This window comes from Macaca fascicularis, chromosome 6 (genome assembly GCF_037993035.2).
Source record: "Macaca fascicularis isolate 582-1 chromosome 6, T2T-MFA8v1.1".
Lineage (NCBI taxonomy): Eukaryota > Metazoa > Chordata > Mammalia > Primates > Cercopithecidae > Macaca > Macaca fascicularis.
In genome coordinates this window covers 104,805,854-104,821,595 of record NC_088380.1, presented here as the reverse complement: position 1 = coordinate 104,821,595, position 15,742 = coordinate 104,805,854, and the positions used below count along the sequence as shown (strand labels likewise).

Genomic DNA, 15,742 nt, shown 5'->3' with positions numbered 1-15,742 from the left:
GCTTTCCAAATCCTCAGAACAGTCCATTCATTTAACGACAATTTTAATTTACTGAAATTTTGCAAAATTTTAACTTACTGAAAGCTTATTATGTATCAGCTCCTTCATATGTTTTATGTTATTTAATCCTGTGAACAGCATAGGGAATTTGGAATTATTAATATTATCATTTCTAAAGGTGACTAATGCCAAGAGAGGTTAAATAACATTCCTAAGGTGACATAACTCATGAGTGAGACACTCACGAGTCTCTCACTCACTCATGAGTGAGACACTCACGAGTCTCTCACTCACTCATGAGTGAGGCACTCACGAGTCTCTCACTCATGAGTGAGGCACTCACGAGTCTCTCACTCACTCGTGAGGCACTCACGAGTCTCTCACTCACTCATGAGTGAGGCACTCACGAGTCTCACTCACTCATGAGTGAGACTCAAACTATTTTTTTGAGTATTAACTTGCTTTATTTATTTATTTATTTATTTATTTTCTTCTTAGTTTTTTTTTTTTTTTACCTTTTTAAAATTGAGGTGCATTATACTTATAAAATATACCACCTTCACCATTTCTAAGGGTGGAGTTCAGTGAAGATTCAAATTTGAATTTAATTCTCAAATTTGTATTTGTAATTCCTATATTATCTTACAGTGAATCCAGATGATAAAAACAACTGAAAAAACCTCAAATAGAACAAAATAAGAGTCAATTTTTATATAATAAAAGCAAAGATGAATCAATGTTAGTAAAATTATGTATGTGCTATGTTATCTCAGAAAATTCAAAGAATTGTATGAGATAAATAGATGATAAACATAGTCAGTCATCTTTGTATAATACCAGTTATACAATTTCTTATGGAAAATTAATTGCACACCTTTTTTCTTCCCTACAGCATTGAACTTTATTTTTTTTTTTTTAAATCCATTTGCGAAGCTCTGCTTTGGAGCCTGGAATATTAAACTGTCATCTCACAACCAAAAAAGGACAAGAGTAAACTAAAAGTTTTTTTGGCATTGTTTAATATTTGGAGGGAAATAAGCGAGCTGTAATATAACAGAGCAGAAAGCTCCTTGCTGTCATGATTTGACTACTGCTTTTAACCCCAGAATTAAACAGAACAGACAAAACACATTTCCTACAGCCCACAATGAAGTAATATTCAGTTTTGCAGCACCATTTTTGGAGTCAAGGACACTATCTTTAAATCTACTCTTTTTGTCAAAACCCCTAAGCAGGAGACCTCATCCAATGTGGTCACAGCACAGTCATTCTGTTATTTAAAGAATATTTCTTTTGCATTGGTGGACCCCAGGTGCCTACTCTGTTGAAATTAGAGAGTGAAATGTTCTTAAGGCTTATTCTATTTGGCAAATCAATGTTTTAAAAGAAAGACTTTAGAGTACTGTTTCAAAAGATGGAATTTAGAGAGTTGTAGCTGAATGCCATCTACATGGAACATACTTAGCCACCTGCTACTGTAAAGAGATGTTTTACCCATCCATTTGCAAGTTTTTTTTTTTTAATTTAAAGAAATTGCTGCTGAATAAGACACTCTCCTGTCTTTCATGCCACATTCTCTTACCATTTTTCTTCTTAGTTTGCATTTTAAGAGACATTTGCATGAGAACAAGTCATCTTCATTTGAAGCTTTAGCTGTCTGAACTTCTGATGGATTGACCTCCGGTCGTAATTATTGATGGGGAAGCTTCAAAAGGCTGCAATACCCCATCCTTTATCTTAGGCTCCATTCCCTTTATCTGATACGTTCCTTGCTGTTAACCTCAATGGCAGTCCTACCTTTCACTGACTCTAGCAAATCCTCAGCTCCCTTTCCCCTTCTTTTGACCTTTGGTCAGTGGCCTCATAATTCGCCTGAAATGGTTAGCTTTTCACTTCGAAATGTTTGGTAACAGTCATTTTGCTGGCTGCTCCCAGTTATTGCTTCCTTCAGACGTGCCTTCATATAAGGCCACAGGCTTCCTAGTGTGGCAGCAGTTTCATATTTCCAGTGTACAATGGCACCTGCTAACTTATAACCATTGTTGAATAATTAAGTTGTTTTAGTTGAGACGCTTCCTTGACCCTTCTAACTTGGGCAGGTATCTTTGCCTTGCACTACCACAGCATCTTGTGCTTCTACCATCGTAAGGATCATCACATTGCTGCAATTGCTTATTTAAATTTCTGTAAACTCTGTAGACTTAAAGATTACATTAAATTTATTTATATCCTCAACCTGCTAACACAGTGCCTCATGTTTAGTAAGTGCTTAATAAATATTTACTGAACAAATGAATATTGATAAACTATTATATGTGTGGCACTTTGTCAGGATCCATTGGGAAGTCCACTAAAAGCAGAAACATGGGTTCAATTTTTTGCAAGTAGTTATTTGTATGTCTGGAGCTGTACAGCTCATAATATTTATCTGTTCCACAAATAAACAATGAGGGAGATGTGGGGGCAAAGAGATGGGGGTAGGTATTTCAGAAGAATAAACTCATACACAAAGACACAGAGGTAGGGAAATGAGAAAGAACAGGTAAGAGGTCTGAGGTGGCTTCCAAGCCACTCAGCGCTAAACAAATTTTGTTTTTCCTGCTATTCCAGGCCTATGGAAGTCTACGAGTTTCACCTCAAATTCACTTATTACAGGATGTTTTTCATGTTTTCTAAAAAGCTATATTATTTGAGTCCCTTTAGAGTTTTGTACAACTTTCATGGAACTGAGCTATTTTGAATTGTAATCAGTTGTGTGCATACTATTGTATCTTACCTGCTCATCTGTAAACTCTGAGTTGAGAGTCTGTCTCTTACTCATCTCTGCATCTTTTGCTCAACATAGAAATTGACCACATTGTAGGTACACATTGTTATTATATTACTCTTTAATTTTCGGGTGAATATTCTTATTAGTGTTTTATAGTTGAAAGAAATGAAGAATGCTCCCTTCTTTAGGTTTAGTCCACCAAACATCCTTCTCTGCAGCTATTTGACTTTATGGACCAACATATATAGCCATTGGTAATTTAGCCATGGGCTTGCTTGAAGGCTTGTGTATGAAGTTTCGATACTGTGAGAAGCAAAGTGGTACCTTCTGTAATAACAGAATAATTTTAAAATATTAAAACCAACAACAAATAGGTAAAAAAAAATTTAAATATGATTTTTAAGCTAGAGGTAAAAACCATGTTTGAACTAGGGAGTGAATATGTTAACCACAGAAATAGATTTTTGTTCTTTCTTCTTTGCAATTTCTTCAACTGGAGAAAGTTGGGGTAGTTATGAAGGATACTTGCAATATCTGAAAGCATCAGCTTCTCATTGACATGGTGCAACTAGACTGTGCCTTTAGCTTTGTGCCGGCAAGAATCCTATACTGTTTCTGCAACATGAAACAGTTAAGAAGCTAGGAGATTTCTATTTCTCATCGCTTAGCTGTGTGATCTTCAGTGTCAGGTAATTCATACAGACCTTATTCCCATAATTTTTTAAAGAATGCATTTCAATTAGATGATCTTTGGGATCCCTTCCAGCTTCAGATTTCTAGATTTTTCTGATATTGTAGGAAAAACAAGGATAAAGATGGTTGACACAACTTTTCTTTCCATATTACGCTTGTGATTAGTCTTACTGCAATGGGACCTATTATGGCTGAGCTTTCCATAATATGAAAAGGAAGAAAATTCATAGTCATTATTTCCCTTTAAGCATTTACTTTGTTCTACAGGGTAAGGGTTTTCCAAGTTCTGTACGTTGCATATATTGCCCAGAAATGGTGCATATGGCATAATAAAGGTGAGAGTCAAAAGATCCAGGTGAGTTATTTCTTCTCTCAAAAAGACAGTAGACTCGATTGTAATTTTCAGCACATTTTGAAATAGCTTAAACTTAATTCCTTAATTTGTTTCATTGAGTTACACTTTTTTTTTTTTTTCCAAAGGAGGAGCGCACAAAGAATGTATAATTTGTTTGGGTTTCTAATACCACCATTTATCTCTTCATTTCTAATGACACTGAATGATAATAATGTATCTCAGAAAGTGGGGAGAGAGTATAAATTGTCTTTGTTCTGAAATGAAGAGATTCCTTCAGATAACTGAGGATATCAAAGAGGGATATGAAAATAGAAATGAAAACCCACTCTCTTCTGCTTATAGAAAAACATTTAGGCACTAAGAGTGGGTGAACAAGTAGAGAGAGAAATTTTAAAAAGGGAAAAAATGAGAGAGACATTTGTTAGTATTGTTCTCTTAAAATTTTTGAAAATAAGTACATTGAATTTTGTTTTGCAAAGTAGGTGATTTTATTGAGTCTTTAAAATAGAACATCTCATTTTGAGTAATTTTAAATTTTAAAGTTTTTAGAAGATTTCAAATTTCAATTCTGTTAAGCAGAATTCAATTTAAAATATATATTTAATTCCATATGTAAATGCTAAAACTGAAATGATGTTGATTTTTTTTCATAACACCAGAGATTAAATAATTAATTTCCATTTACTAATTTAAACACTTTTTGTAGAGCTCTTAATCCATTCATTTCTCCATTTCCACAAGTTAAAAGAAAAAAAATCACCTAGTACATTTTACCTATTGTTTATTTTTCTCTATATGTGCTTGCTTATATAATACTAACCTAAAACTCTTTGGTACACAATTCTTCAAAGTTTAGTTCCATTGTTTTACATCACCACCATTTTGCTCCATAAATCCCTCATAAAAAATTTGTCAAAGTGTATAATTTGTAACATTGAATAATTTTACTTCAATCCAAGAGTAGCTTTTCCCTATAGAACACTCTATTTTGTGTCAAAAAAAGCATGTAATAGGACCAAATGAACAAGTTTGACACCATTCGGAAATCCTGCTCTTAAGTTTAACTCCCTTCATTTCATACTGTATGGGGTCCACTTTGTACTGTATTTGGCCCTGTAGGCACTTTAACTTAAAGATCTGATTTAGCTTAACTCTTAAATATGCCCCTAAGTCACATCTTCAAATAATACATTTCCCTTTTGAGAGACTATGGGAAAAAAGAGAACTTATTGTACTCTGGCAAGAGTTACATATAGAGGAAAGCAGGGCAAGACCAAGCAGGTAGGTAAGTGTAGAACAGCACTTGAAATGCTTTAAAACTTCCAGAAACTGTCTTCTTGAGCAGAAATTGTTTTAGGGTAGAAGCCCTCAGGGCCTCAAAGGCACAGGCTTCAAGCCATTTTCTGCCAGGTCAAAGGGTTGATCACAGTTGGGAAAAGACATTTTCATTTTCAACTGCAAAATTGCTCTTCATTTCTGCAAAACAACATGGAAAGTGAAACTGGAAGCAAGCCAGGCACTTTGCTGGTTTTGCTTTGGGTGTGAGTTTGTTCACATAGCTCTAAGTTCAGAATCTAATGTTATGCTCTAGAAATGCCATAGTGTATTGTTAGAGGATATAATGTCACACTGAGGACCACTTATTTCACAAAAGGAATGTTAGTTGCTAAAATGCAACCAGATACTATATGTGTGTATGTGTGTGTGTGCATGCGTGTGTTTACATTACATGTACATGAAAATACTCTAAAGTTTTTATTTAAAGATGTGAAAGGATAGCATCTTAAACAGCCACAGAACTAGAAAGCTAAATTCCTTCACTTTTTATTTAGAGGCAGGTTTCTCTAAATACCTGATTTACCTCTAGAGTAGGAGAGAAGAGTATGGATTGCTCTTAGTGAATTCTTCCTCCTGCTATAATTATTGAGATTAATCACTGCATGAAATGCCCCTATGTTTGCAACAAAGCCTGCATTTCTGAGCTCAGAGAATAACATGAATATTTTGTCAAAAATCATTGAAATGATGTAGTCTCTAATTTTTTAATACCTGATACGTTTGTCCATGTTTTATTAATGTCTCCCAGACCTACATATAGCAGATTCTCAGCAGCATACTTAACATGATTGCCTTTTTTGCACTTTTTCAGAGCATTGAGTTTGGAGAGAGTAGCTTCAGTGCAAAGTAATGGAGCTTAACACCCTGATTTGAGGTGGGACTCCTTTGTAGCACCCTTGTGCCATTTCATTACTATAGGTTTGCTCTTCTCAGCTGAGTTGCAGATTATTCCTGTGATGAACTTGTTTTTTTGTCTTTTGTTTTTTATCTCTTCCATACTTTTTCAGAGCACCCAGGATATCTGCACACAGTATACACTGAAGTATATGCTTAATAATTAAGAACGTATTTTCAGTGTTGGTACAGTAAATATTATAATCCAATCATTGTGGAAGGCTGGAAATTCTTTTGTTTGCTTGGCTGGCTCCTGCTAAAAAGGCTTCTGGGTGCTTGGGGCCCTCACATTCCACTAGGTCCTGGAGGAGACTGCTCTAACCTGTGGCACTTAGCCGTGAGACTAGCTGAACTCATTTTTGGACTGCCAACCCCAGAATTCCGCAACCCAGTCAAAACCAATGAATTTGGTCTTCTTACCCCTTAAAAAATAAAGAAAAACGCTAGAAAAATGACACTTTGATTTTAAAATGCATTTTCCACAACACTTCATGGGTGAAGTCTTGAAGAAAGAATTATCTTGTTCCTGTTTTAAAAGCAAACAAATTCCTGGTGTATTTGATAATTGAGCACTTCTTAGCTCCAGCATGTTCTCTGGCTTCTCACCTGTAAAGCAAGCTTTCTCTGACCTGGGTTAACAGACTTAACAAATGCGGAGAGGGAAGGCCCTTTCTTGGACTTCAAGCTGGGTGGTGGGAAGGAGAAAAGCATGCAATTTCTAATTGGGGGTGTGGAGAGGTCCTGGTGAAGATTACATGTAAATGACATTGAGGAAATTTTCTGAAAGGCTCTTCATAAGAATACCTTTGGAAAGTACATTAAAAAGTAGATACAATCATCTATTTTCTCAATGTAAGTTCAAGGTATTTTTTCCACAGGTGATTCATAAACAACTTCATCAATTTAGAAAATGTCTGTTGATATTTCTCTCTTTCTTTCTTTCCTTCCTTCCTTCCTTCCTTCCTTCCTTCCTTCCTTCCTTCCTTTCTTTTTCTTTCTTTCTTTCTCTCTTTCTTTCTCTCTTTCTCTTTCTTTCTTTCTTTCTTTCTTTCTTTCTTTCTTTCTTTCTTTCTTTCTTTCTTTCTTTCTTTCTTTCTTTTTTTCTTTCTTTCTCTCTCTTTCTTTCTTTTTCTTTCTCTCTCTCTCTTTCTTTCTTTCTCTCTCTTTCTCTCTTTTCTCCTTCCTTCCTTCCTTCCTTCCTTCCTTCCTTCCTTCCTTCCTTCCTTCCTTCCTTCCTTCCTTCCTTCCTTATCAGAGGCAGGGTCTTCCTGTCTCCCAGACTGACATGCCGTGGCTGAATCAAGGCTCACTGCAGCCTCAAGCTCCTGGGGTCAAGTGATCCTCCTGCCTCAGCCTCCCAAAAAGCTGGGACAGCGTTTGTACACCACCATGCTCTGCTAATTTTTGTTTTAATGTTTTGTAGAGACAGGGTTTCCCTATGTTGCCTAGGCTGGTCTCAAACTCCTGGGCGCGAGCTATCCTCCTGCCTTGGCCTCTCAAAGTGTTGGGATTACAGGCACATGCCCTGCACCTGGCCGATATTTTCTTTATGTTTTTAGTGTCATCAGCTTTTAGATTAAATGTCATAAAACACTTTGCAGTTCCTCAATTTCATATTTCCACAGTTCCTACTTTTGGAATGTAACCTAAAATATTCAGCAAAGCCTCACTCAGTGAGTACAGTGCAATAGTACATTCAAAGCTAATTGAGAGAGAGAATGAATCTGTTGTTTTTAATCCATGAATAAGGACAGCTGCACTGATAGGTGTAATCCATTCATCAACCAACCCAAATGCTTGTCTTATGCACAGCTGGCAGTGTTGTTCTGCAAGGTTCTTAAATCTCTCTTTTGTTGGAAGTAAAATCAAAGGAGTGTGATTTTCAGAAGGCACTGGGGCTATAGCTTAGCCAATCTGTTTTGTTGATCCAAGACAAATTTTTAATGCAAATTAATTCACCACTACACATTCCAAAAGCTGACACCAGGTTTAATTTAGATGAGGTCCTTTTTGTATCTTGGGGTCACTGTAGTATAGATACTAAATGGGCATCTAAAAATATTTGGGCTTTCACAATTGGGAAATACCAGGTGGAGAAATCTAAAGGTGATATTTATGGAGTTCCTACAGGAAATTTTGGCATAGTGGTCAAGACTAGAGTTTCTCAAACTTTAGTGTGGGTCTGAATGGTCTGAAAAGCTTATTAAAACAGATTAATAAATCTCAATCTCATAGTATCTGATTCGGAAGGCAAGGTCTAAAGAATCTGTGTTTCTAACAAGTTCCCAGGTGTTGCTGCTGCTGCTGGTCTTGGACTGCACTGTGAGACCCATTGGTTTATATCCCACCATACCCCAGTATCTTCTAACCCCACTAAAGATTCCTCCCAGTCTCCTGGCAGATTTGGAAAAGTTGAAAGAAATGAGTGATAGAGTTAAACAGGATGAAGAGGTGTAGAGATGCTCTGGGCTGATTGGTAGGCCACACACAGAAATGAAGGAAACTATAAAATCTAAAGACCTATTTCTTTGTTACTGAGATTTATCTCTGCTTAGCTCTATAAAAGAAAGCAAAGTTGACATTTATGTGATGGCAAACCGTAAGGCACCCACTGCCAGCACGAGCAGTTCTGACTACCCACTGTTATTTTTAAATGTTTCAGACACCCTGGGAGAGAGTGCAAAAAAACAGACTCCTGATCTAAACAATATGAGAAAAAGGATTCCAGATAGTACATTTCACACAAAGGCATTTTTTTCCCCCACTAATGCAGGTTAGAAGACACTGTCATATAGCAGCAATTATTTTAGCAAGGGAAAAAAGACATAAAGGGCCTTTTCATAAAGATTTTCAGACCTAAATATTTTACCACTATTTACCAATGAAGTTGAAATGTGGGTTATTTTATTTGGGAACCTTTCTTGCTCATCAAGAAAAGGTAAGAAATGCTGTGTACAACATGTGGTTTTTATAAAAAGGTACCTTTGTTCAAAATATCTAAACAATTTGTGCCCACTCCCACAGACCTTCAGCAACTAAGGATGATGGTCTTTGTACCCAAGGTAAGGTGCACATATGAACATTTTGGTTGCATTTTCTGGGTACCATAAGTCCAAAAGGAGAACTCTGATTTACAGTCAACAGCTCCAACAAGTGACCCTTGGCAGAAAGGGTCTGCTTTTTCAGCTGGCGCTGTTGTTGAAGTGCAGAGGAATAGCTCATCTGTCTCTATTTCAGGCATCTGGCAAATGGAGAACTGTTTCAGCATTCTCCATTCCACTAAACGCTTACAGATGACTTCCATATTCTGGAGCATCTGCTGGTTATCTCATTTTGAGTTATTTTTCCCGTTGTGTTTTGAAAAGACTCTCTCTCTAGCTTTTATTTTGTAAACCCATTATTGTTGCTGTCTTGGTGTTTGGGGAGATCGACAGATGTCCCTGGTGTTACCTCAGGAGGTAGGCCAAACCTGTGGATAACTTGAAAAGAGAAATGGTGATTTTGTTAAAAAAGAAACAAAAAAATAAATTAATGAAAAACCGAGCTGAATCACAATTGTAAAATATATTCAGGAAATGATTCATGGGCCAAAAGTAAACAGTCATCAATAATTTTAGGATCTTTTTTTGAAAGTTCTTAAAAACAGTACTCAAAGAACTTCTACATACTTACACAGTTGCTATGTGTGATGCATGTACGTGATATAAGTGTTATTTTGAATTTATTATTGTAAGTGAATGCACTCATTTTTATTCCTTACCGACGCTTGCCAGGTTGAGTGCTTTGCTCTATACCTTGTAAAATATCAAAACGGCCAAATATCTGGGTTCTTCTCAAGGGAATTTTTCTTCATTTTCATAAACGATAGACACATATAATTCATAATATATCTGAGCGCCTTCATTTGCCTTTTAGAGCACGTGAATGGTGTTCTGCATATATTAAGGCTTTTCTTCCAGTTAATCAGATATATGGGGCACTTACACATGAATTTGAATATTAATGTGTTTTTAAAAGCAGGGTGACTAGTACCATTAAAATCATGATTTTGAATTGATTAATGCCCAATGAAGATTTATTTGATACAAGCTACTAATTGGACAACAAGGAAGGGTGTTCTAATTGCAATCATTTTCTTCAGAAAGAGAAAGCACAATGGGCATGTGATTAGCTAATAGTCTTGTTTCCTTAAATTTTGGAGATCTTCAAATGCAGAAAAGATTAAATAACAACATAAAGACACCCATAATAACACATAATATTTAAAACTTACCACATAGTCATATTTGCCTTATCATTTTTTAAAGAGACAAACATTACAGATTTAGCCAAAGTCTCCATAACCATGTTTCACCATTCTATTATTTATGCTGTCTTCCCAGAGACAACATCTATCATGAGGTTAATGCACTTGGTTTCCAGTCCATTTCTTATACTTATACATACATATTCTACATATTTATCCAAGGCAATATTCTTGACCAATATATTTTAAAAAACTTAAAAAAAAAACCCTGTATATACAAATTATCTTGTATCTGTTATTTACAAAAGAATTAGACATCTTCTATTACTAAAGCCACAGAAAACCCAAAACTCCTGAGAAGTCATAGCTTTTCTTACCTGTATAATCTTTAATAGAATATATGACAGTGATAATCACAGGAACATCTGTCCGGTCTTCCTTGGGACTTCTCAATGGATGCAAAGATTAATTTAAGGTGTTGGACTGTTACTTGGACCCAGACCAGAGGACAAAGCATGAAGGCCAGTCATATTCAAGAGTGTTGTCAGGGAAACAAAATCATCATGTTCTTTATTTGTGAAAATTAAGCAAAATAGATTTTAGTAGCAGCTTGAAAAAACATTTTTGCCATCTTCAGAAGGGGTTGGGTTATTATATTGACATTATCTCCCACTAAGAGAAATGTCAATTTCTGCCCTTAGTTTCAGAAGATACCACCACTGATGGTAATCTCTGTCTTTGTTTAGGGTGAACTTTAAAAGACTAAAGTGAGGCTGAGTATCCTTGCCATATCCGGGGAAAAGACTGTCTTTTTTTTGCAGCAGTCAGAGGTTGTCGGTAGCTTATATGTAGCCTAACAAAAAAGAGACTCTGCGTTTCCGATTGCTCTGTGTCTTACTCATTACTGTTATTCTGAGTATTTCAAGGAATTAACACTTTTGCTAAAAATGATAAACAATGTCTCAGCTCATCTAGTACAGGGGTCCCAACCCCGAGGCCATGGACAAGTATCAGTCCGTGGCCTGTTACGAACTGGCCTGTACAACAGGAGAGGAGTGTCAGGTGAGCCAGCGAAGCTTCATCTGTATTTGAAGCTGCTTCCCATCCCTCGCATTACTGCCTGAGCTAGGCCTCCTGTCAGATCAGTGGCAGCATTAGACTTTTATAGTAACATGAATCCTATTGTGAACTGTACATGTGCAGCATCTAAGTTGCACACTCCTTATGAGAATCTAATGCCTGACGATCTGTCACTGTCTCCCGTCACCCCCAGAAGGAACTGTCTAGTTGCAGAAAAACAAGCTCAGGGCTCCCACTGATTCTACATTTTGTGCATAATTATTTAATTATATATTACAATGTAATAATAGTTGAAATAAAATGCACGATAAATGTAATATGCTTGAATCCATCCTGAAACCATCCCTCTGCACTCCCCGCAAACCATGGAAAAATTATCTTCCACGAAACCAGTCCCTGGTGCTAAAAAGGTTGGGGACTACTAATCTAGTAGAACTCCTTATGCAGGGGCTGTGAGTTAACGTGGAGATTTCTGTGATCATAACTGCTTGGGCAATGGACTTCCAGCCTCCCAATATCTCTTTTGGTAGTGATCTTGTCTCAGTAGTAAGTATGGGTTGTATGAGTGATAGGAAAAAAAACCCAGAAAGCTTTATAGGAATAGATCAGGAATAAAAAGCAAATACCTCATGAGAGCCAATACCCAACAAGAAGCTTACTTATTCAATCATCCAGCTTGCTATTTTAGAAAACCCAAAGAAATAAAAAAGTGTCTTTATTTCCTCTATGAATAATGCTAATAGTTAAAAGGTTGCTTTTGACCGCTCATTTCTGTTAGCTATAAAAAAGTCACCATAAATTTTATCTATACGTGTTTATGTAATCCTGTATTGTGTTCTAAGAATTCAAACATCAAGAAAGCACCATGTCAATAGGTTATAGGTACATAGGCAATTTAGATTTGAAAAATTCTATTTTGAGTATTTGATAACAATTCTAGGTCTATAACTTACTGATATATTTCAAAGGTGTATTTACATATATTAATCAGAGACCCCAAAACAGAACCCTGTTTTTAAATGTAATAAGCCACCAAAAGAGTGGTGAAGTGGAGAGAATGTGTGACTATGTTCTAAATCCCCTTGTGAAGAAACTTACCTACTCATTTATATGATTCTTTTTCTCTAACTGTGTTGAATTCAACTTGCTAGGCATGCTTTAAAACACTACGTGGAGGTGTGATGTTACAGAATAAATATTTTTAAAAGGCTATAAACTTTGGATTTTTTGGATACTTCACGGTTGAAAATTTCAATATACTGCTTTTTGGTCCTGAGTTTTTATTTCTATTAAGCCTCCCTTTGCCCGGCTTAATAAACGATCACCTCTTGTCTGATTTGTACTCTCATTATAGTTGTGTGACATGGTTAATCTTGTGGTCAGAAACACCTGGAAGTTGAACTTCTTGGAAAACTCTTAAATGAAGACACTCTTGGGTATTTAAATTTAATTTATTTATTTTTGTTTGTTTATTACCAAGGAAAACTGAGCAATAACCTCAAATTCCAGAACTGTAATTCCTGATTGAATACCCTGCTGATGTAGACTACTGCCTTCTGACATTTCAGATGATCATAGATCTGGTCATTCCATGAGATTCTCCACTGTTCTTGATGATGCCTGGAATTTCAGTTTTGTTTTGAAATGCAGGCTTCTTGAATGTAACATCTTTACATTATCACTCATTTATTCCAAATATAAAACATGGCACAACCTGCCTTAGAGGTTTTGACTAGTTTGAATTTAATTGGGTAATTGGAAGAATTTGGAGATTGAGGGCCCAAGGATAAATATTTGCATAATATACTTAGTCCTAGGTTTGGGTTCATGGGTTTAGCGGATTTCATTTAAAGCTCTGCTATATTTTTCTGAATTGTTAGAATATATGTACCATATTGTATTCAATTTTAGTGATAGCTATCTTAAGGTATCTCACTTTTCACCGACAGATTTTCTCAAGGGTGTCCTCAGTTTCAACACAATTTTTAAACTCTCTCTTCATTAGTTTTTTAAACAAACCATTTAGCATGGGAGTAGGGAAGCCTCAACCCTGGGCACATATTACACTCAATGAAAGTTTTGAGTAAAAAAAAAAAAACAAACAAAAAAAACACAACACTCTAGTTTTCCGTTGTAGTCCAATTAAATCAGAATTGAGGCGGGATGGATGAGGCCTGTGCATTTTATTAAAATGAAAATGCTTTTGATGATTCTAAAATGCAGCTAGGCTTGAGAACTCCTGTCTAAGTACTTAAGCATCATTGTATTATTTATACATTGTAGTTACTATTCCACCTTAAAATGTGACCTTATGATATATTTACGTATCTGACTCCACCACTATAGAAAAACAATCTTAAGACATAAAATAGAGCTTACTATATTTCATATTTGCTTTAGTGTCTGGTCTCAATAAATGTTTGAATGAACAAATGAATTACAGTGCGAGCCATATGACCCTGTTTTCATTTGCATGAACTAATCAATAAAAGTTGTTTAAATGAGTGAATGGAAGGAAAAAAAAGCAGATCTTCACTTTTAACAGTGTTTGGCACAGATCTCCTGGACTATATTATTAGTAAACACCAGATAATATTTCCATTGTTTGTGTATGAATCTGTCTCTGTAAATTTAAGTATTTTAAAAGATAAAAAAGACTCCGATTATTTGGTTGAGTTTACTGCTTTTTATAATTTTTTGAAATGCCTAGCATCAAGGACTATTGAATGTGTATTGTTACTGACTAAAATAGATTAAAATAAGTAAATTTGATTTTCCCATATTAAAAAAATTTTTAATCTACACTTTTTTTTTTAACTTGCAAGAACATTCTTTCACTCCCAGAACCTTAAAAATCAATGAGTAAATTCCTTTATTACTTGACTTGGGTATAAATCTTCTTCTATATTATGAAGGGTCTGTCAAGACACCTAAAAATAACAAGAATGCAGCAATTTTTGCATAGTAATTCAAACATTACCAATTCTAATTCTCTACTGAATTTCATTTTTCTACTTCATGTGGGTAAAAGGAAGTTTATCTGCTTCACTATGATATCCCACATAACTAGGATTCAAATAACTGTGCAGTTAATAGTGAATGTTACACCTTGTTCTTACAGAACTTCACTCTGACAAACTCAAAGAGCTTTAAAACGTGATTGTGTTAATCTTCACAATATCCTTTCTAGGAAGTAACATGACATTTTAATGTAAGAAAATCCAGGTGCAGTGTGAAAAATGCCAACCTGCTTTCTGGAGGGAATGTTTTAAAGATTTAAGATCTCTTTCAAGATTTTTTTTTGTTTATATATTTCAGACCTTAGGCTTTTCAGTGCTATGTTTTGTACCTGGTAAGTTTGAAATGATCCAGATGTTATTTTCAACCCAAAGGACACTTGTTTTTCTTTTAACAGAGACTTCACTACACATGTATTTTTTTTTTTTAAATTTCCTTAAAATTATTGTGTACAGATGGTTTGACTACAGGTGTAACCCGACTGACTTTTGGGATTTTTGCTAATTAATTTCGCTGCTTTAACAAAGATGTGGCTTTCCAATGTGCAAAGACCAGTATAAGTTATAACGACAATGAAAATCATCATACTGCATAATTCTGTACCGCATTTTATTGGTTCGATAATTTTATTTTTCTCTTTGCCTTCAGTTTAATCATATTCCAGTCCATTGTCAACACTACTGTATGAATGCTGTTTCCAAAATGCTTGAATACTTTCAGGATGGTCTTGCATGCCAGAGTGTTGTACTGAAGACACCCACACACTGTGACCTGCCTTCAGGTAGTTATTCTTCCACCCACAAACCTATACTCAAATACCTCATTGTTTATTGATTTCAGATATAGTCACTGCTACTTGAATACATCATTTAATTGAATTCTTCCATGCATTAAACTGTTTCCTCTCCCTGCAATGCACATGTACCTTTTCTTCATCTAGCTAAATTCTACTCAGCTTTCAAGATTCAACTTAAGAGACATCCACACTATAATCAATGGACTATATAGTAATTGTTGAGTTATTTGCTCCAATAGACACTGGCTTCTTGAGGAAAGAAACAATATATTATATGTTTCAATGTCAGTATCTAGTATAATAACTTCCATATAGTAGACATACTAAAAAATGTATCTGTTAAATGAATAATTTTCTTCTTATTATGTATATGCTTAAATAAAGTTTCAAGTGTTTATTACCAATATTACCCACCTAATTTTTATATTAATGGTAATACTTAAAACAATTGAGAGATAATATTTTGACATAGTGATTTTCTTCATGATAGTAGAATTATCATATGGTAGAAGTTGATGTTATGCAAGCAATACAGAAGTGTTGAGCTCTTTA

At 35.3% G+C, this 15,742-nt stretch overlaps 1 pseudogene; it reads left to right on the top strand.

Moving 5' to 3' along the window:
• Positions 1–11,295: 11,295 nt before the first annotated feature.
• LOC102133436 (keratin, type II cytoskeletal 8-like) overlaps positions 11,296–15,742 on the top strand; it is a 32,744-nt pseudogene continuing 28,297 nt past the window's right edge.